Source organism: Symphodus melops, assembly GCF_947650265.1.
Source record: "Symphodus melops genome assembly, chromosome: 14".
Classification (NCBI taxonomy): domain Eukaryota; kingdom Metazoa; phylum Chordata; class Actinopteri; order Labriformes; family Labridae; genus Symphodus; species Symphodus melops.
The window spans coordinates 160491-182454 of NC_136704.1; the positions used below are offsets into that span (position 1 = coordinate 160491).

At 45.6% G+C, this 21964-nt stretch overlaps 1 protein-coding gene and 1 long non-coding RNA gene across 2 annotated transcripts in view; both read right to left on the reverse strand.

Annotated features, from left to right (window-relative positions):
* LOC306835072 (uncharacterized protein) overlaps positions 1–21964 on the reverse strand; it is a 333943-nt gene that overhangs the window by 151367 nt on the left and 160612 nt on the right. The window lies entirely within an intron of this gene.
* On the reverse strand, positions 7415–8693 carry LOC306835080. The gene is made up of 3 exons (XR_013780574.1): positions 8018–8693; positions 7733–7968; positions 7415–7612 (listed from the first exon to the last, which is right to left on the reverse strand). It is a non-coding gene; the product is annotated as an uncharacterized lncRNA (long non-coding RNA).

The following is a 21964-nucleotide window of genomic DNA, read 5'->3' on the forward strand; positions in this document are numbered from 1 at the left end:
TGCTGCTTTTCACCCTGACCTGCATTCAAAACGCCTGTAGAATTCATGAGTCACTGATTTACCATGAACTACTGTCGTACTTCTGAATCCTTGTCATTTCAGATCAAGGAGGAGTTTCAGAGAATAACTAGGATTTATCTGGAGCAAAGCTTCATGTCCAAACTGGACCACTATACAGCCCAGCTTACTGGCCTGATGAGAGCAGGGGAGGTGTTGTGGAGACCAGGCTGAGGCCCCATCTGGATCAACTGAGTCCGCTCTGTTGGATTTAAAGGCTTCCTGTTTCACACACATTCTGTCCCTGTCCTCCACAACACAAATTCTCACTCTGTGTAACATCCTTCTCCTTCTCTGCTCTTTGAAAACAAACCACTGCTCACTGCACAGGTATTCATATCTTCTGACATGATGCTTTCTTGTGTACAAGGATTCTTTGGAACTGACACTATTACTGTTTTCACAGAACCCAGGCACTGAGCTGAGACGTGACGGACTCATACCACACCTTGGTGAGAAAGAAGACTGCCTGCTAAACCTGCTTACCTCTTCATTTCTAAACTCACTTATACCTGGCTTTGAAGGCACACTTCACTATGTTTTTGGTAGAGCAAGAAACAACAAACACAGAAAGGTTTCATTGTTTCATGAAATAATCTTTGAGTGAAGAAACTTTGACTTTAACCAGAAAAATAAACTCAGTATTCATGCAACCCATTTGAGCTTGTCCTACTAAACAAATACATGTAAATACATGTATGCTCCACATGTCTGTGTCCTTGTTTTACACATCAGTCTGTTATCACATTGTTCTTAGCACAGTATCATATCAAATAGCTGAAGAGCTGTACTTGAGTACCACATGTCCAGGTGATTTGAATCACATGTTGTTCTGCATCAAAGTCGTATTTTACCACCAAATGTAAAGACTTTGACTCAGGCATGACTTTAAGATACTTCTTACAACACTTCTTGTAATAGTCTATAGAATGCCACATATAGTTTTGAATTTTCTGCAGGAGGACAGTCACAGTGATGCCACTCAACACATAGTCCAGATCCTGGTGGTCCATGGTACTGATGGAGAAGAACCAGTAGATGTTTCCATTCTTCTTGAAGGGAAGGAGGTATTGACAGGATGCAGCAGCACATCCAAAGCTTGCATGTTGCTTATGGGACTGATTGATGCCCTCAACCTTGCATAGCCCTCGGCTCTGTGCTACACCTTTGAGCTGCTTCAGGAACTTTTCCTGGACCTGAATGGGATAAAGCTGTCACCAAAAGTAGATGCTTTCAAGTTGAAGTTGCTGTCTTCAATGCTCTTTCCAGGAGGTAGACACAGTGCAGTCTAAGCTGGCCAATCCTAACTCAATGGTGCAAATGAGTGGAGGAACATCAATGAGTGTCACAGTTACAGAGACAGTGACTCCATGGACCCTCCACTCACACACCACATTTTGCTTTGAAATGAATGGTTCACTGTAAAGCAACACAGCTGTGTGTCTAAAGGGGCCTTTCAGAAAGAAACTCTTGGATGTCACACAACTTTTTACAACTCACCACACAAAATCTGAAGTACTAGTCATCAGTCCCCCATCACAAAGACAGTTAATTACTGCACACCTGGGAGAACTAGTCCAGTATACGTGAAGCCCTCAGCCAGAAACCTGAGGCTTGATATGAACTGATATTAACAGGTCATGGGGACTGGACTTGGATTTATCTTCACTGACTGGGACTTGAGTTCTTGGGACTGGAGACTTGACTGGGATTAGAGGTTTGCTGACTCTGTACTGTTCACACTGTATCTAAACCAGATGTTTTTTCTTTTTCTTTCCTTCAAAGCACTTTTCTTTCCTTCAGGAGCACTGAAAACACGAGAGAACACGGAGAGCTACTAACCACTGTGGAACAACAATAATCTGGTGCTGGCCTCCTGGCAGGAGCCATCTTAAGTAACCCGGTGATTGTCATGAGCCACACCTGTGGACACTGATTGAAGGTTAGGGAAACGCAGAGGGAGTGACAGAAAGGGAAAACAAAACACACACACGTGGGGAAGAGACACAAACAAACCAAAACATGACAATATTAACATCAAACACTAAGCAATTAACTCTGAAAATGATGATTTATCACTGACTAACTTTTAAATGTACTTATAATTCAATGGACACACAAAGCATAAAATCAAACTAAGTAGCACCCTTTTCTCTAACGTTGTCACTCTTAAAAAAATGAACTCTTAACTCTCCGATCTCTCTCCTTCAAACACTGCCAGACACTACAGAGTCTGAACCTACCACTGTTGGAGGGAGGTTTAGAACAGTCCAAGTGGAGCTGGCCTTTTGAACACAGTGAAGCAGCAAAAAGGAAGCCAAAGACAGAAATGATACCAGAACAAATATTCACACAATTGAAGGGTTTGTTTCCATATTCCATTCAGTTCTACAAACTGAAGGTTATCATGCTTTTTGATTGTTTCTTCTAACAATTTGTGGAGTAAATCCAGCATGACAGATGACATCTCCAGGTGTGTTCATTCAGTTTGTGTTCAAAGGCTGCTGCAGTTTTGTGCCCAGTATCCTCTGCACTCTTCTTTCATCCTGTGCATTTTATTGATTTTGTATTCTGACTGCAGGATTCTTATTGAGGGTTAAAGGTCTTCAGTGAACTCAACGTGGACCTGATCTGACTGTGGTCACTCTGCATCAGGATCTGCTGAACTCCTTTTCTTGACCAAAGAGACTTTAGACTCTAGACACAAAATAACAAGTAGACTCTCTCACTCTCCATCAGTTTATTTATTACAAGGTTACACATGAGCTGTGTGAAGAACTTGAGCTACTTAACACAGCAGCCTCCAAGGAAACAGAGTGACAGAAAGAAGAGAAGATATCAGGAGAGAAGAAGGATCCTTACACTGTAACTGTTTCATATAAAGCCTTTTCATTCAAACATCATAGCTGCTCCCAACTTACTGCTTCATATGTCAGCAACAACACATCAATGTCAACAAAGTAGAGACAGACTTCTGATAATAGAACTGTCTTATATCCCTTTCTAATAGCCTTTATACATCTGTTAGTCAATACATACTGATGAATACACATTAGTCATGTTGTTCACTTATATCACTTTGGATCTTTTACCATTGAACAGGATTAGCATTTCTCTCCAGTGTGAGTGATCATGTGTCTGGTGAGACATCCCTTAAATCTAATTTTTTTCCCACACTCAGAGCTGCTGAAAGGTTTCTCTTCAGTGTGAACTAACGTGCTGGGTCAGATGTACCTTAGAATGAAACATTATACCACACTCAAAGCAGCAGAAGGCGTTTCTCTCCACTGTGCACTAACTTGTGTCTGGTCAGACTTCCTCTTTGGGTAAAGCTTTTACCACACTCGGAGCAGCTGAAGGGTCTCTCTCCATTGTGAACCAACGTGTCTGGTCAGACTTCCTCTTTGGGTAAAGCTTTTCCCACACTCAGAGCAGTTGAAGGGTTTCTTTCCAGTGTGAACCAACATGTGTTGGGTCAGACCTCCTCTTTGGGTAAAACTTGTGCCACACTCGGAGCAGCTGAAGGGTCTCTCTCCATTGTGAACCATCATGTGTTTGGTTAGGGTTACTTTTTGATAAAATAATTTACTGCAAACAGAGCAGCTGAAGGGTTTCTCTCCACTGTGAACCAACATGTGTTGTGTCAGATTTCCTCTTTGGGTAAAACTTTTACCACACTCAGAGCAGCTAAATGGTTTCTCTCCAGTGTGAACCAACTTGTGTTGACTGAGATTTCCTCTCTGGGTAAAAGTTGTACCACACTCAGAACACATATATGGTCTCTTTTCAGTCTTTATTTTCTTCTTTTTTAAGTTTAGGTCTGTCAGTTTTTCTCTTGTATCATGCCAATCATCAATGTCAACAATCTGAGATTCATCAGAGTCTTCAGTCTTGACATCAGTCTCTGGTTCATCAGTGTCTTCAGTCTTGACCTCATTCTTAGGAGTGAAGGAGAACTTGGTGGAATCAGCCTCCTCCAGTCCTTGAAGCTGACTGATCCACACTTCCTCATGTTCTTCTTTAATGTGTTGGGGCTTAGTGTTCTCCTGGTCCAGAATGTGGCTCCACTCCTGCTGCTCAGATGGAAACTCTTCTTTACTCACCAACATGACCTGCAGCAGTTTTCTTTGTCGGTGGAGCTCCTCTTCGTATCCACTTGTTGTTGTTTGTTCTGATATATCTGTGATAACCGCAGCGAGCAGCCGCCGTCTGAAGAGCTCTTTAAGATCCTGAAACCCGGACATCTGACCCCACATCCAAGACTCCCAGAAGGAAAAGTCAAAGCTTGATCCAAAGACAACTGGACTGGTTGAAGATCTTGAAGACGTTTCACCTCTCCTCCAAAAGGCTTCTTCACTTCTAAACTATCTGGAGGACGGAGCTAGAAATATAAGCCTCTGTGGATCATTAGCATACCAATGATCAAGGATGACTCCCATCAGAGTCGTTAGCTGAGTCGTTGACCTACTTACGCCTCGAGTCATCACCTCCCCCAGTTATCTGTGGGTCGTTTGGGTCACATGTTCCAAGGTGGGACTGGGCTGAGAGAATTCAAAACAGCATTGTAGCTAGGTGAGAGATGGTGATTCTACAATTCACTTAGCAACAACAACATTTTACTTCTTTTATTTTAAATACTTTATTAATCCCAGAGGGGGAAGTTGTGGTTCACACTCTGTTGTTGTAGAGACATGCTTCTCACACACACAGGCCTGAATCTCCATTAATGGAGAAATGTCAGTGCAGCGGCTGCCCCACTGGAAGCATTGGAAACCCAAGTCCCTACAGACTGAGCAACTGCAGCCCTCAACATACATCAGAGAGTAAGCACAACACAAGCAAGGATCTAAAAAAGAGGAAACAACGTCAGGAAGAGCAAACGATCAGCTTTAACTCTGATTGGACAAACAGGGGCTGACAGGAAGTGACCACAGGCAAAGCAGAACATTGACTGCAGTTCTTCAGAGCTCTAAGCAGAACAGAAACCATCTTTAAGTCATCGCCACAAAGAGAAACCATCATCATCTATGGAGAGCATCGTCCTCATTAAGGTCAGAGGTATTCTTGAAAGAGCTGGGTCTTTCGCTTTTTCTTAAAGGTGCAAACAGACTCTGCAGATCAAATGAAGTTTGTTCCACCACCGGGGGGCGACAGAGGACAAGAGTCCAGTTAGAGTCTTAGGACCCTGTAGTGAAGGTTGGATCAGACGCATTTCATTGGCAGAGCGTAGAGGGCGGAGGGAGTGTAGAACTGGATTATAGAGTTTAGGTAAGGAGGAGACGTTTCTGTGACTGTAAGCCAGCAGCAGAGTTTGAAATCTGATGTGAGCAGTAACTGGGAGCCAGTGTAAGGAGATGAACAGAGGAGGGACATGCGCTCTTTTAGGGAGGTTGAAGACCAATCACACTGCTGCATTTTGGATCATCTGCAGAGGTTTGATAGTGCATGTAGGAAGACCTGCCAGTAAAGAGTTAGAGTAGTCAATGAAAGATGGTGTCTCAGACCACCACCTCAGTGAAGGGAGGGTTTCCCACCTTAACATAGATGGCTTCTTTGACATCTCTTTCAAACCAACGGTCTTCCCTGTCCAGGATGTGGACTTTGTCCTCCTCACAGGAGAGTCCTTAGTCCTTCAGATGGAAGTGGAGTGCAGAATCCTGTCCTGAAGAGCTGATGAAGTATGTTAGTTTGATGTTGTAGTAAGTAGTTAGTGATGTAGTAACAGCTTACATAACTGTGTAGATAATGTGATCCCTACCAAACAAACACAAATATATGCTCACACTAACCCTGGGTTCCTCCTGAGAGAAAGGAAAACGCTTTGAATTGAAAAAGAAAAAACCTTTCAAACGACCCACAGACGACTGGGGGAGATAACGACTCGAGCTGAAACTAGCTCAACGACTCAGCTACCGACTCTGATGGTCATCCACAGAGGCTCCGCCCACCAGATAGTTCAGAACAGAAGAAGCCTTTCAGAGGAGAGGACAAACATCTTCAAGGGGTGCATCTGAATTACAAAGTGCCAACACAGTCAGTAGACAGTCCCTACTCTCTGTGCTGTATCCTGTTAGTATCTACTGTTCAGTTTTAGAGAACCAGGGCCATGAAAACACATTTCAAAGTTTTCACCTCCAGGGATGAACAGGGGGGAGAGACGAGGAGGAAGTCCAAGGAGGAGTTCAGTCAGACACACACAGAAGGTTGATATTTGTTCCTCCTTCGTCTGATTCATTCAGTGTAGAAGGGACGTCATTTGTGTTACCTGAACCGGCCACATCCATCCTGGTTTTTTGTTGAACTTGGTCAGAGGGGCCAAGTGCAGCTGGGCCACTCTGACCAAGTTCAACACGTCATGGTCCATCTGATTCCTTCATACAAGCAGGAAGTAAAGCTCTGTAAGCCTGTTGTGAGGACATGAAAGAAGTGGAGCAGTGAAGCTGTGGAAGAATGAAAGGATCTGCTCTGTGTATCTTAGCATTAGAGGAGTCCAACGTTTGGCTTCAACATGTCACTCTCCCCCTAATATTACCAGCCCCTTACTCTTTGTTGTTCTGAACTCTATCAGCTGTGAGTTCTGTTCCTGTGTCTGGAGGAGAATCAACATTTAGGAAAAAAATATCTGTGCACTCTATTTTCCAACTCCCAGAACAAATGTGCCTTCTTGATGTCCCATGTTGTTTTTCAAAGCCTACATGGGATTGAATGATTACAGCCACTCCTCTCCGAGCTGTGCTACAGGAGCTATAGTATACCTGGCTCTTAGTGCTTTTCTTCACTTTCTTATCTGCTCAAATGTGTTTCCTGGAGGAACACTACATCCCCTTCATCTCTCTCCATCTGGAGCCACCTCTTCTTCCTCTTTGCTACATGATTCAGTCCATTCACATTCAATGAGATCATATTGAAGTCCAGGTATGGAGGGGGGTAGGAAAGGTGCTGGGTCAGGTGTGGGGAGGGAGTATGATGAGCCGCCATGACACACAGAATGTTGATGGTTACCATGGAAACATGGAAATGTGGAAAACTGGCTCTCTCCAGTTCAGACACACACATACACACACACACACACACACACACAGTGTGCTGAGAAGCTCTCATTACATCCCTCCTTGAAATGCTCATTCTTTTCACACCTCTGTTCATTGTAAACTTTGATTCATCAAGCTGTTTGTAAGAGTGCACCGATAGATGGGCATGTGACCAGAAGCGGACAGTTTTCAGCCTGCTCGGTCCTGACCGGTGAGCAGCCGGTCCTAATGAAGTATATCCAATCAGACGAGCCGTTACACGGCCCACACACAGAGACACTAACAGAGCAGCTCAGACAACAAGCTAACATGTGGACAGTGCAGACATGAGATGTCCATCAGCAGAGGAGAAGAAGGTTCAACATCCAGAAGAAGAAACACAGAAGGTTTCCCTCCTCACCTCTCTGTCTATGGTGGATCCACACGTCTGCACTGCCCGTATGTATGTGTGCTCCTGTTGTCTCTCTCTGTCTGTCAGGCTGGGGGAGCGCAGCACGTTAACATCATTAATACTCCTGTAATATCTGTGGGGAACAGAGGGACACTTGAAGGATTAAAGCTCAGTGTGTGAGTGTGTTATTCAATAAGTCTGAGCTGATACGTATCTGTCACAAGGCCCAAGCTCAAACACAAGGACAACTCACCTGGGTCATCCTTTTCAAGAGACAACCATCCATCCATTTTCTGCTGCTTATCCGGGGCCGGCTCGCGGGGGCAGCAGTCTAAGCAGAGACACCCAGACTTCCCTCACCCCAGACACCTCCTCCAGCTCTTCCGGTGGGACCCCGAGGCGTTCCCAAGCCAGCCGAGAGACATAGTCTCTCCAGCGTGTCCTGGGTCTACCCCGAGGCCTCCTCCCAGAGGAACATGCCCGGAACACCTCCCTAGGGAGGCGTCCAGGGGGCATCCGGACCAGATGCCCGAACCACCTCAACTGACTCCTCTGGATGTGAAGGAGTAACGGCTCTACTCCGAGCTCCTCCCTGGTGACCGAGCTCCTCACCCTATCTCTAAGGGTGCGCCCAGCCACCCTATGGAAGAAGCCCATTTCAGCCGCTTGTATCCGAGATCTCGTTCTTTCGGTCCTGACCCAAAGCTCATGACCATAGGTGAGGGTAGGAACGAAGATCGACGGGTAAATCGAGAGCTTCGCCTTTCGGCTTTGCTCCTTCTTCACCACAACGGACCGATACAGCGACCGCATGACTGCAGACACCGCACCGATCCGTCTGTCGATCTCGCGCTCCATCTTCCCCCCACTCGTGAACAAGACCCCGAGATACTTAAACTCCTCCACCTGGGGCAAGGACTCCCCACCGACCCGAAGAGGGCAAACCACCTTTTTCCGGTCGAGAATCATGGCCTCAGATTTAGAGGTGCTGATCCTCATCCCAGCCGCCTCACACTCGGTAGCGAACCGCCCCAGTGCGCGCTGAAGGTCGGGCTCGATGGAGCCAACAAGACGACGTCGTCCGCAAAAAGCATAGACGAGATCCTGTGGTGTCTCAACGAGTCTCAAGCACAAAGTTTAGAAAATTCAGAAAGAAACTCTCCCCTCAAATGTGTGTCTCTCTCTGTCGGTGATAAATAAGAACTGACCACAAGCCGCTAAACTTCTCAATATATGGTTTGAACCGTTCCAATCATCTCCTTATGACATCATAGTATCACCATTATGACTTTCTGTTTTGTTCTGTTCTGTTCCAGCAGTCAGTGTTACATTCTGAAAAAACAAGTAAACATGTTTTTATTCAAATAATATGACTTCTGCTGCTGATAGTGGACAGAAAATGTGTGTATACTTTATATTATAATTGATGTTATTATGTATTTCTTACATTTGTATCTATTGACAGATATTACTGATCGTTTAGTCAGAATAGATAGTCTGATATTATAGTATTTGTGCATGTGGGTTATATTCATATGATCAATGATCAAAAGTGTATCAAAAGCAGTTTGGGCTTTTCCTAGTGCACATTTTTGTTTTCAAGAGAACCATTTAGTTCTCCAGTTTGTAGTGGTGTCTGAATTCAGAGTGGGCATGATAATACCTATAGGCTAAACAAAGAAGATACTGGACTGTCATATCTCACAAGATGCTCAGGACCAAAGCCCAGGTGAGCATGTCACTTTATAAATGAGCCCATCTATGTATGTAGCCTCTCGCTAGCTTTAAGTATAGTCTTAGATCCTGTAGTTCATATTGTAACTAGAGTCCAAACAAAGTGCACCAAAGAACAAAGACTGGTACAGTTGTTTTCTCCCCAGCAGGGTTCCATTGACAGCTTTAACAGCAGCACAAACCAACATGGGAAACAAACACTCCAGTTCACTTGAACTCAACATAACAGGTGAAGTTTCTAAATGCCCAAAGCATTTGGATAATAATAATACACTGATGAAAATCTTAGAGGAAGAAACAAGAATATTCACTATTGAGCATTAACATGGTTATAAACACAACAATATCTAGACTGAAATAAAAAATAAAATAAGAATTTAATTTCTTATGAATCGCCCTGATCAACATCTTTTTCAATGAAAATAAAGATAAAAAGAAGGCCTGCATTGTTTGTAAGAAGTCAACAATTATCCTGACAAATCTACTTGTTGACTGTCTTGAAATGAGACTTCTATATTACTTCATACATCTCATTTCAAATATATTTTGCTGGTAGATTTATTTTACTCAGTATTTTTATTCTTCACCAGGCAGTTCAGTGACAGACTGCTGTCACAGTCGTGCTCCACGGACAGACTTAAGAACTCTTTTGTCCCCCTATAGGCCATAACACTGTACTGCAGCTCACTGTCACGGCAGGTGAAAATCACACAGTGACTCCTGGACTCATATTTTATCATTCTTTTTGTTTCTCTCTCTCTCTCTCTCTCTCTCTCCCTCTCTCTCCCTCTCTCTCTCTCTCTCTCTCTCTCTTTCTCTCTCTGTCTCTCTCTCTCTCTCTCTCTCTCCCTCTCTCTCTCTCCCTCTCTCTCTCTCTCCCTCTCTCTCTCTCTCTCACTTCTCATCTGCACTGCTGACCTCAGAGTCAGCCTCCATTTGGACATTTTAATACATATTGGACAGTCACCTTACTTAGTACCGCTCACTTTAATAATCACCCTAACTATGTCTGCTCTCACACCATTGTATTGTTATGCTCCACCTTTAATGGCTGACATGATCACCTGAACCAGGTCTGGTTTCACTTTATTGTTTTGGATACTGAAGGTGAGACACTACAGGTGAATAGGGATTTTTTTTAATTAATAGATATCCCCATGAAACTTTCTCAGTTGATTACTTATGTAAAGATGAGAAAAAAATGTATTGCAAGTTTTTTGTATTTTAATGTTTAAATATGCAAATTAGGCACTATCTAACTAAATATGCGCACATTTGCATACATTTTGAAAAACGAAATCTGATCATGTGATAAAGTCAGGTTCAAAATTCCTTTTTCATTTTGTTGACAAATTAGATGAAAAAAATTACAGATGGATTTGTGGATATCTACTTGTGTTATCCAGTAAATCAGAATATACTGTCAATAGCCTTAACAATTTTCACCATGTCATTTGGAATAAAATGTTACATAAATTATGTTAGGAATAATATTTTCACAAATCCCGACCGGAAAAAGGTGGTTTGCCCTCTTCGGGTTGGTGGGGAGTTCTTGCCCCAGGTGGAGGAGTTTAAGTATCTCGGGGTCTTGTTCACAAGATGGAGCATGAGATCGACAGACGGATCGGTGCGGGGTCTGCAGTCATGCGGTCGCTGTATCGGTCCGTCGTGGTGAAGAAGGAGCTAAGCCGAAAGGCGAAGCTCTCGATTTACCGGTCGATCTTCGTTCCTACGCTGTGGTCATGAGCTTTGGGTATCTGGTCCGGATGCCCCTTGGACGCCTCCCTAGGGAGGTGTTCCGGGCATGTCCCTCCGGGAGGAGGCCTCGGGGTAGACCCAGGACACGCTGGAGAGATTATGTCTCTCGGCTGGCTTGGGAACGCCTCGGGGTCCCACCGGAAGAGCTGGAGGAGGTGTCTGGGTTGAGGGAAGTCTGTTTGTCTCTGCTTAGACTGCTGCCCCCGCGACCCGACCCCGGATAAGAGGCAGAAAATGGATGGATGGATGGATCGTAGCATCCCAACTGTGGCACCGCCTAACCTGTGTAGACCCCCCATCAGGCCTGCTCGCCCAGATCCAGAAGAAGATGGTAGACTTCTTCTGGGACGGTCTAGACTGGGTGCCACAGGGGGTGCTGTTTTTAACCAGAGAGGAGGGGGGACAGGGCCTGGTCCACCTGGCCAGCCGGACTGCCACTTTTAGACTCCAGTTTTTACAGAAGTACCTCACATGGCCGGCTGATCTGGTGTGGTGAGATGTGGCCAGCTGCATTCTCAGACGTGCAGATTTCTTGGGGCTGGATGCTGCTCTGTTTTTTATTGATTCTAAACTTTTAAAACAAAGTGGGCTGCCTCCGTTTTATATGGGTGTTTTTAAGTCTTGGGCCCTTTTTGACTGTAAAAGGTGCCCAAAGTCCTCTCTGCACTGGTTGTTGAGTGAACCATTGATTCACAGGGCCAGGCTGGACATCAGCAGCAGCGTGACCCCCGGCCTGACGATGTCCCTGCCGAAAACTAAGACCCTGAGCCTGCAGCAGCTGGTGGACGCAGTGGGGCCGGCGCTGGGTGACGCCCGGGGTCTGGGCTCTCTTCTGGGTCTGCAATCCGTCCGGGTGGCAGAGAGCCTCCTGGAGCTGTGGCGCCAGAGACTCTCTGGAAAAGAGAGGAGACAGCTCACGGACTATGGGCAAGGAAAGGCCAAACCAGACCCTACAGACCCCTTCCCTGACATCTCCCTGAGCCCAGCCCTGGGGGAACTGACCAGCCCCCTGCTGGCTACAGCACACAGTAACAAACTAGCGCTGCATAAAGCAGACAAAAAAACACTGTAGATGAACTGTGTGAAAGCCATCCACAAGGTCGGACTGTGCAACCGCCCCCCCACTGTGTGGTCCAACAGACTGGGAACCAGTGGAGCGGGCCCCCAGTGGAGGATTTTATATAAACCTCCCCTCAAAAAACGGACTGCTGACCTCCAGTGGAGGATTTTACATGGTGCTGTCGCCTCCAATGCTTTCATGGCTGTTCTTAATCCTGCTGTTTTAAACTCTTTGTCATGGTTTGGTTTTGTCTCTGTGTTTCTTCTAGTTTTAGTTTTCATTCTGTCCTTAGTGTTATTTGTTTCCTAGTGTTGATTGTTTCCCTTGTGTGCTTTAATGTTTCATAGTCTTGTGTTTACTTTAGTCTTGAGTGTGTTTCCCTGTGTCCTCCTATGTTGCCTGTTAGTTTATTTCCTGTCTTGTGTTTTAAGTCTAGTCTTTAGTGTTTCCTGTTTTATGTTGTATATCTGGTTTTGGTGGTGTCAGTGTTGGGTTTTACTTTGTATTTGTCCTCAGTGTTCTGGTCTTGTGTTCTTTGTTCCTTGTGTTTCCCGCCAGTCTGATTACCCCTTGTCTATTTAGCCTCTGTGTTTGCCTCAGTTTCTTGTCGGTTCATTGTCATTGTCTTGGCTTATGTTGGTTGTCGTGGTCTGTGGTTCTTGTCCCTGCTCCCTGTGTTTTTTCCTCGTCGTGGTTTTTGGATTTCCTTTGATTTTGCTTTTCGGAACATTTTGGATTTTTCCTTGTAAGTTTTTGTTTTATCTTTTTGTTTATAAATTTTGGTTATTCTTCACTTGGGTCCTCCTCTCCCTGTTTCCTATCTGGAACGTGAAACTCCTGTCCGTTCTGTAACCTGACAGAAACTGTGTTCCATGTTTTTACTGAGTGTCAGAGGCTCTCCAGCTTCTTCTCTCTTTTAACACTGGTTTTTAGTTTCTTTAATGTGGTTTTTACTGAGAGGGTTTTTATCATGGGAGCTGCCTACAGGAAAGAACAAAAGGACAAGTGGCAGCTCCTGAACTATCTCTCTGGTGAGGCCAAGATGGCGATCTACCTGAGCAGGAGAAACCGGGTAGAGAACCGAGACGGACAGGAGGCCAAGGCGGTGTGGCTGACCAACATCAGAGCCAGACTCTGGTTAGAGTTTAGATTTTATAAACACATTGGAGACTTGGACGCTTTTAAACAACGTTGGTGTTTTAATGATGTTTGTTCAGTTGTTGATGATGAGTTGGTGTTTGCACAAGTTTTTATGACCTGAACTGTCTTTTAAAAAACAAACTCAGATTTTAATGCATTTGCACTTCATGAAATTGTGAAGAATTAACATTGTGTAAGAAAAGTGCTTTGCAAAAATAAAAAAAATCTCTTGAAAAGGATGACTCAGGTGAGTTGTCCTTGTGTTTGAGCTTGTGCCGTGTGACAGATACTTGTCACATCAGCTCAGACTTATTGAATAACACACTGAGCTTTAACATGAAATTGTGAAAAATTAAAATTGTGTAAATAAAGTGCTTTGCAAAAATCACAAAAATCTGTCTCTCTCTCTCTGTCTCTCCCCCCTCTCTCTCTGTCTCTCTCTATCTCTCCCCCCTCTCTCTCTCTCTCCCCCTCTCTCTCTCTCACTCTCTCTCTGTCTCTCTCTCTCCCCCTCTCTCTCTCTCTCCCCCTCTCTCTCTGCCCCCCCCCCCCTCTCTCTCTGTCTCTCTCTCTGTCTCTCTCTCTCCGTGTCTCTCTCTGTCTCTCTCTCCCCCCCCCTCTCTCTCTGTCTCTCTCTCTGTCTCTCTCTCTCAGTGTCTCTCTCTGTCTCTCCCTCCCCCTCTTTCTCTCTGTCGCTCTCTCTCTCTCTGTCTCTCTCTCTTTGTCTCTCTCTCTCCCCCCTCTCTCTCTCTCTCTCTCTCTCTCTCTGTCTGTTGGAGATGGCGGTGTGTGAGTGGAGCTGAGAGCGTGTCTGATTGTAGCAATTGTTTGGAGATAGTTTGTTTTCTTGTTTTTTGGTGTGAGTGTGTTTATGAAGTGTGTCTGTATCTGTTGGTGTGTAAAGGGCTGTGTTTGTGTGTGTGTGTGAGTGTGTATGTGTATGTGTTTGTGTGTGTGAGTGTGTGAGTGTGTATGTGTATGTGTTTGTGTGTGTGTGAGTGTGTGTGTGTAATTGTTTGTTGGGGCAGCGTGCTCCGTGCAGCACAATGCCGGTGGTGGAAGCTGCACCGGCGGATTTTGAAAAACTGACTCGCCGGCATGCGGTGAAGCTTCTCCCCGCGGTGCAGTGCTCGGTGGAGGAGGCCGGGCTGGCTGTGGGAGAGCTGGTCGGCTATGACAGCGTGAAGTCGGCCTCACGGATGAACGGGGCCATAGTATTGTTTCTGGACTGTACAGAGAAGGTCGGTGAGGTGGTGCAGAAGGGGGTGAGGATACGTGGCACCTTCACTCCTGTTTCCCCTCTTTTTAATCCGGCCACAAAAGTCACGATTTCTAACGCCCCCCCGTTTATTAAAAACGACCTGCTGGGGAAGGAGCTGTCACGATATGGACAACTGGTGTCACTGATAAAAATGGTGTCTCTCGGGTGCAAAAACCCAAAACTGAAACATGCTGTCTGTCACAGAAGACAAGTTTATATGATTTTAAATGAAAGAAAGACTGATCTGAACTTGACTTTTTCTTTTAAGATCGAGAGGTTTAATTATGTTGTTTTTGTGACATCTGAGTCCATGAAGGGTTTTGGTTGCGGGGCAGAGGGGCACCTAATCCGCTCCTGCCCGGAGGAGGGCGGAGCGTGGCACGCTGCCACTCCGCGGGCAGGTACGCCGGCCACGGCTGCAAGCACTCCGGAGAGAGCTCTGCAGACTGTGGATGCAACTGCCCCGAGAGGAGACCTGAGGACCGCGGACCGCTACTGCCCCGAGAGGAGACCTGAGGACCGCGGACGTTTCCACCAAGGGAGGAGACCCGACGAGCGCGGACGCCACTGCCCTGGGAGGAGGCCCGACGAGCACGGACGCCACACTTCCGGGGGGAGTTCTGCGGACCGTGGATGCTGCAGACTCGGGGGGAGTTCTGCCGGCTGCTGCTGAGGTGCCAGGCGGAGACCTGCCCGCAGAGGACGTCTCTGCCGTGGTTACAGCTGTTGTTTTTAAAAGGATGGATGCACCTACTCCAGTGGGGCCGTCTGGGGGGGGGGGGGGGGGGCGACGTCGGTCCTTGTTTTTAAGCCTACTAAAAAAAAGATGATATGGAAGAATCGATGGAGGAGGAAATGTCTGATGACACTCTCCTCCAAGTGTCCCAAAAAAGAAAGAATGAAAAAACAAAGAACAGAAAAGTGAAAAAAGTGTGGAGTGAGTCAGAGAGCGACCTCCCTCAGACCCAGGACGACTCTCCTCTGTACACTAAGGAGGAAATAAAGACATACCTGGAAGAGACTTTCAGGGAGCAGGAGGTGGAAGATTATTTCCCCAATTTGAGATTATTTGTAAGATCAGCCAGGCCTCTTACGAGGAAGGCCAGGAGGGGGGAGAAAAGATATCTATCCATATCTGAGGTTTATAGACTAAAAAAACGTGTAGAGAAAGCCTCCATCATCATCAGTGACAAAGAAAAAGAAAGACTTAAAAAAAGAAAGAAATGAAAAACATGTGCTTGATAAATCTTGTACCTGTTGTTTTCATGTCTGTTTATTGTGTATTTATGTGTTGGAGTAGTTTGTTTTATGCTCTGAGGAGAATAATGAAGATGGTTTTATTATGTCTAGATGATTTCTTGGGGGAAAAAAAAAAAGCGACTTTGTTTTTAAAAAATTAACTGAGATTTTAATGCATTTGCACTTGTATTGAATTATTTTTCAAACCTGTGTAAATAAAGTGATTTTTCAAAATCAAAAATCTCTCTCTCTCTCATGCTGGGAGTGAGCGGTGTGAGTGAGACGCTGAGCGTGTGTGATTTTTGACGTTTCTTTCTTTCTTAAATTGATTTAATTAATGTGCCAGTGGCAGCGGAGCGGCGGGGGGCCACCGCTCCACGGCCCGCGGCCGCAGCGGACACTTCATCTTCAAGTGCTCTCTAGAAATTTAAATGATAATGCTGTAGCTACATTTAAGGAAGCTATTTCAGCTGCCTTTGTTTCAGTACCATCCTCTAACCCAGTTGAAAACTCCTATAATCATTTTAGTCCCTCTCAGCTAGATCAGTTTGTAGATAGTGCGGTGGATTCACTTAGAGTTACTCTGGATTCAATCACCCCCCTAAAACAGAAGCCAATCAAACGACAGAGATCAGCTCCATGGTATAACTTAGAAACCCGTACTCTAAAACTAACGTCACGTAAATGTGAAAGAATTTGGCGCTCCACCAAAACGATAGAATCTCGTTTAATTTGGAAAGATAGTCATAATAGATATATGAAAGCTCTACGGCAGGCCCGCACTGCCTATTACTCATCTCTTATCGAAGAAAATAAAAACAACCCTAGATACCTCTTCAGCACTGTAGCCAGGCTGACAGAGAGTCATAGTTCATTTGAGCCATCTATTCCTTTAGCCCTTAGCAGTAATGATTTCAGCAGCTTTTTTAATGATCAAATTCTAAACATTACAGACAAAATTAGCAACTTACTACCTTTACTTAGTGCAGATTCCTCCTATATTTTCGAAACGGCTCCAAATTCTGATACTAACCTCGATTGTTTTTTTCCAATTAACCTCGCAGAACTAAATTCGATTATTTCTGCGTCTAAACCGTCAACCTGTCTTTTAGATCCAATCCCAACCAAGCTGTTTAAGGAAGTCTTTCCTCTAGTTAGCAGCTCCATACTAGATATGATCAATATATCTTTAGCGGCAGGTTATGTACCCCAGTCATTTAAAGTAGCTGTAATTAAACCGCTCCTTAAAAAGCCTACTCTTGATTCAGGAACTCTAGCTAACTATAGACCTATATCTAACCTTCCTTTTATCTCCAAGATCTTAGAGAAAGTGGTAGCTAATCAGTTGTGTGACTGTCTCCACGACAACAGCTTGTTTGAGGAGTTCCAGTCGGGATTTAGAGCTTACCATAGCACTGAGACTGCACTAGTTAGAGTAACAAATGATCTTCTGTTAGCCTCAGACAGGGGACTTCTATCTGTGCTTGTCCTGTTAGATCTTAGTGCTACTTTTGACACAATTGACCATCAGATTCTGTTACAGAGACTAGAACAATTGCTTGGAGTTACAGGGACTGCTTTAAGTTGGTTTAGATCCTATTTATCAGACAGATCTCAGTTTGTGCATGTTCATGATGAGTCCTCTTTGTACACCAAAGTTAGCCATGGAGTGCCTCAAGGATCAGTGCTTGGTCCGATTTTATTTACATTATATATGCTTCCTCTAGGTAGTATTATGAGAAAACACTCCATGAACTTTCATTGCTATGCAGACGATACTCAGCTCTACATACCAATGAAGCCAGAAGACACCAACCAGCTTCATAAACTAGAAGCCTCAAGGACATCAGGACCTGGATGACCAGAAACTTCTTACTGCTCAACTCAGACAAGACTGAAGTTATAGTGATTGGTCCTAAGAACCTTAGAGAGACTTTCTCTGCCGATATGACGGCCCTTAGTAGTATTAGCGTAGCCTCTAGTACCACTGTTAGGAACCTAGGAGTTCTGTTTGATCAGGATATGTCCTTTGATTCATACATTAAACACATTTCAAGGACAGCTTATTTTCACCTTGGTAATATCTCTAAGATCAGACAGATCCTGTCACAAAAAGATGCTGAAAAACTAGTTCATGCATTTGTTACCTCCAGGTTGGATTACTGTAATTCTATTTTAGCAGGGTGCTATGGTAAATCTCTAAAGACCCTCCAACTCGTCCAAAACGCTGCAGCTCGTGTTCTTACTAGAACGAGGAAAAGGGACCACATTACTCCTGTATTGGCTTCTCTCCATTGGCTCCCTATAAAATCTAGAATAGAATTTAAAATCCTTCTGCTCACCTACAAAGCTCTAAACGGTCAGGCACCATCGTATCTTAAAGAGTTAATTGTACCGTACTATCCGACAAGAACATTACGTTCCCAGAATGCAGGCCTGCTTGTGGTGCCTATAGTCTCTAAAAGTACTATGGGAGGTAGAGCCTTTAGTTATCAGGCTCCTTTGGAATCGTCTACCAGTCGGGGTCCGGGAGGCAGACACACTAGGTACTTTTAAGAATAGACTTAAAACTTTTCTTTTTGATAAATCTTATAGTTAGGGCCGGCTTAGGACCAGCTCATAGTTAAGCTGCTATAGGCCTAGACTACCGGGGGAACTGGCACCAGGATCTCTTATCTCTCTCTCCCAGCTTTCTTATCTTATAGTGATAAGATATGTCTATAGTGACAAGCAGTAGCTTGTCACTATCTTTGTATTCTAACCTCTCCTTTTGAGCTCTCTTAGGTTCCTTGAGCTCTCTTAGGTTCCTTGGGACTGTTGGTGAGGATGGCCTGCCCAAACAACCCTCCCCCCGAGGATGTCATGTTTTTATTCAGAACATTTTACATAGAAGTGCTTATTGGCAATTTAATTCAGTTTTAACGTTTGATAAACATTTTAGAGAGGTTCTTATTTGTTTTTAGACAGAGGAAGGGAGAGTTTAGTTGTCTTAGGCAGTGGTGGGACCATGGTAAGACTGAGATTAAACTCCTATGTCAGCAGCACACCCTCAATGTCACCAGAGACATCACCAGATCTATGAAGGACCTGGAGACTGATATAGTGGAACTAGAAAGACTGAGCGAGTCCACAGCAAATCGAGGATATATTGAAATCCTCAAAGTGAAAAAGCTAGCTTTAGCAGACCTGTTGGACGGTAAAGTACAGGGTGCACTGGTCAGGTCCCGGTTCCAGGCCATCGCGGAGATGGATGCTCCCTCTAGCTTCTTCTTCGGCCTGGAGAAGAGGAGCGGGCAGGGGCGAGTAATCCACTCACTTTTAACAGACACAGGGCAAAATCAGCCAAGCCAGATCAGGAGGCGAGCTGTCGAGTTTTACTCCAGTCTATACTCAAGCGAGTACGAGGAGGAGGAAGCACTGATGGAGGAGTTCTGTGAAGGACTACCTCAGGTCTCTGAGGAGACGAACAAACAGCTCAACAGGCCGATCAGCATGCAGGAGCTGAAGGCCGCCCTGCAGGGCATGCAGGTGCGGCGTGCTCCCGGCATAGACGGCCTGTCTGTCGAATTCTACAAGGCCTTCTGGGACATATTTGAGAAAGACCTTATAGAGGTCTTCAATGAAAGTCTGGCCTCTGGCTCTATGCCCATGTTCTGCAGGAGGGCCGTCATAACGTTGCTCCCTAAGAAGGGTAACCTGCAGGACATCAAAAACTGGCACCCTGTGTCTTTACTGTGTGTGGATTACAAGCTCCTGTCCAAGGTCCTGGCCTCCAGGCTGGGGAGGGCTATGGAGCAGGTCATCCACCGGGACCAGACCTACTGTGTGCCCGGCAGGTCCATGGTGGACAATGTCCACCTCATTCGTGATGTTTTGGACGTCTCTGGCTCATTGGGCTGAAACACTGGTCTAATTTCTCTAGACCAGGAAAAGGCTTTTGACCGCGTTGAACACAGCTTCCTGTGGAAGGTTCTGGAGAGGTTTGGGTTCAGCGCTGGCTTCATAGCCCAGATCAAGGTGCAGTACAGAGATGTTGAGAGTGTGCTGAAGTTTAACGGTGGTCTGTGTGCTCCTTTTAGAGTGTGTCGAGGCATCAGGCAGGGCTGTGCTCTGTCCGGCATGCTCTACACGCTCTCCCTGGAACCCCTCCTCCACAAGCTCCGCTGCAGCCTGCACGGCTTGCTTTTACCTGCTTTTAACACTAACGTGGTTTTAAGTGCGTATGCGGATGACATTGTGGTTTTTATTGACGGCCAGAGGGATGCAGACCTTTTAATTAGTACAGTGAACAGTTTTAGCAAAGCATCGGCAGCGAGGGTGAATTGGTTAAAGAGTGAAGCCCTCGCTGTCGGTGAGTGGCGTGGGGGCCTCCCAGTTCTTCCCCAGGGTTTAACCTAGAAGAAGTCTGGTTTTAAGTACCTGGGGGTGTTCCTAGGAACAGAACAGGTTATGAAGATGAACTGGGAGGGCGTCACAGAGAAACTGGAGGGGAAACTCTCCAAGTGGAAATGGCTGCTCCCTCAGATGTCTTTTAAAGGTCGAGTTTTGGTTTTAAACAACCTCGTAGTATCCCAACTGTGGCACCGCCTAACCTGTGTAGACCCCCCGTCAGGCCTGCTAGCCCAGATCCAGAAGAAGATGGTGGACTTCTTCTGTGACGGTCTACACTGGGTGCCACAGGGGGTGCTGTCTTTCACCAGAGAGGAGGGCGGACAGGGCCTGGTCCACCTGGCCAGCCGGACTGCCACTTTTAGACTCCAGTTTTTACAGAAGTACCTCACAGAGCCAGCTGATCTGATGTGGAGAGATGTGGCCAGCTGCATTCTCAGACGTGCAGATTTCCTGGGGCTGGATGCTGCTCTGTTTTTTATTGATTCTAAACTTTTAAAACTAAGTGGGCTGCCTCCGTTTAATCAGGGTGTTTTTAAGTCTTGGGCCCTTTTTGACTGTAAAAGGTGCCCAAAGGCTGACTCTCTGCACTGGTTGTTGAATGAAACATTGATTCACAGGGCCAGGCTGGACATCAGCAGCAGCGTGACCCCCGGCCTGACGATGTCCCTGCTGAAAACTAAGACCCTGAGCCTGCAGCAGCTGGTGGATGCAGTGGGGCCGGTGCTGGGTGACGCCCGGGGTCTGGGCTCTGTGCTGGGTCTACAATCCATCCGGGTGGCAGAGAGGCTCCTGGAGCTGTGGCGCCAGAGACTCTCTGGAAAAGAGAGGAGACAACTGGCAGACTATGGGCAAGGAAAGGCCCGACCAGATCCTGCAGACCCCTTCCCTGACATCTCCCTGAGCCCAGCCCTGGGGGAACTGACCGGCCCCCTGCTGGCTACAGCACAGAGTGAAAAGCTAACACTGCATAAAGCAGACAAAAAAACACTGTACATAAACTGTGTGAAAGCAATCCACAAGGTCGGACTGTGCAACCGCCCCCCCACTGTGTGGTCCAACAGACTGGGAACCAGTGGAGCAGGCCCCCAGTGGAGGATTTTATATAAACCTCCCCTCAAAAAACGGACTGCTGACCTCCAGTGGAGGATTTTACACGGTGCTGTCGCCTCCAATGCTTTCATGGCTGTTCTTAATCCTGCTGTTTTAAACTCCTGTCCGTTCTGTGAGCAGAAACTGTGTTCCATGTTTTTACTGAGTGTCAGAGGCTCTCCAGCTTCTTCTCTCTTTTAACACTGGTTTTTAGTTTCTTTAATGTGTTTTTTACTGAGAGGGTTTTTATCATGGGAGCTGCCTACAAGAAAGAACAAAAAGACAAGTGGCAGCTCCTGAACTATCTCTCTGGTGAGGCCAAGATGGCGATCTACCTGATCAGGAGAAACCGGGTAGAGAACAGAGACGGACAGGAGGCCAAGGCGGTGTGGCTGACCAACATCAGAGCCAGACTCTGGTTAGAGTTTAGATTTTATAAACACATTGGAGACATGGACGCTTTTAAACAACGTTGGTGTTTTAATGATGTTGTTTGTTCAGTTGTTGATGATGAGTTACTGTTTGCACAAGTTTTTATGACCTGAACTGTCTTTTAAAAAACAGACTGAAAATTTTATGCACTTTGCACTTTTTGAAATTGTGAAAAATTAAATTTGTGTAAATAAAGTGCTTTGCAAAAATCAAAAATCTCTCTCTCTCTCTCTCTCTCTCTCTCTGTCTCTCTCTCTGGCTTTTTAATTGATTGAATGTGATTTCAAACTTTACATATGCTGATGTGAACACAGCACTCGCCCATATATGGCGAGCTGACACCTGTCACTCAGCAGGACGCCTGCTCCGGGTCTCTCCTC